Raw genomic sequence first — 954 nt, forward strand, 5'->3', positions numbered from 1 at the left:
TAATGTGTAAAGATCGAATTTTCACAGATCTTCCAGTACAATAAGCGCCATCCTACAGATAATGTGTAAAGATCTAATTTTCACAGATCTTCCAGTACATTAAGCGACATCCTATAGATAATGTGTAAAGATCGAATTTTCACAGATCTTCCAGTACAATAAGCGCCATCCTATAGATAATGTGTAAAGATCTAATTTTCACAGATCTTCCAGTACATTAAGCGACATCCTATAGATAATGTGTAAAGATCTAATTTTCACAGATCTTCCAGTACATTAAGCGACATCCTATAGATAATGTGTAATGATATAGTTTTCACAGATCTTCCAGTACATTAAGCGACATCGTATATATAATGTGTAAAGATTTAATTTTCACAGATCATCCAGTACATTAAGCGACATCCTATAGATAATGTGTAAAGATCTAATTTTCACAGATCGTCCAGTACATTAAGCGCCATCCTATAGATAATGTGTAAAGATCTAATTTTCACAGATCGTCCAGTACATTAAGCGACATCCTATAGATAATATGTAAAGATTTAATTTTCAAAGATCTTCCAGTACCTTAAGCGCCATCCTATAGATAATGTGTAAAGATTTAATTTTCGCAGATCTTCCAATACATTAAGCGACCCTATAGATAATGTTTAAAGATCTAATTTTCACAGATCGTCCAGTACATTAAGCGCCATCCTATAGATAATGTGTAAAGATCTAATTTTCACAGATCTTCCAGTACATTAAGCGACATGTTATATATAATGTGTAAAGATGCTTCCGGTTCACCATTCGTGTTTCCAGCTAATAATAAAACTGCCAGTATTGAGTCGACTGTGAAATGGGTGGTAACTGCTTGTTAGAGAAACATTTGTACAAATATACTGGTGATTATACAATCTACTTATGCAGCTCAAATGTAGAGGAAGACGTTTCGAAAGTCTTCCACCT

The sequence above is a fragment of the Limulus polyphemus genome, unplaced genomic scaffold (genome assembly GCF_000517525.1).
Source record: "Limulus polyphemus unplaced genomic scaffold, Limulus_polyphemus-2.1.2 Scaffold8959, whole genome shotgun sequence".
NCBI classification, from domain to species: domain Eukaryota; kingdom Metazoa; phylum Arthropoda; class Merostomata; order Xiphosura; family Limulidae; genus Limulus; species Limulus polyphemus.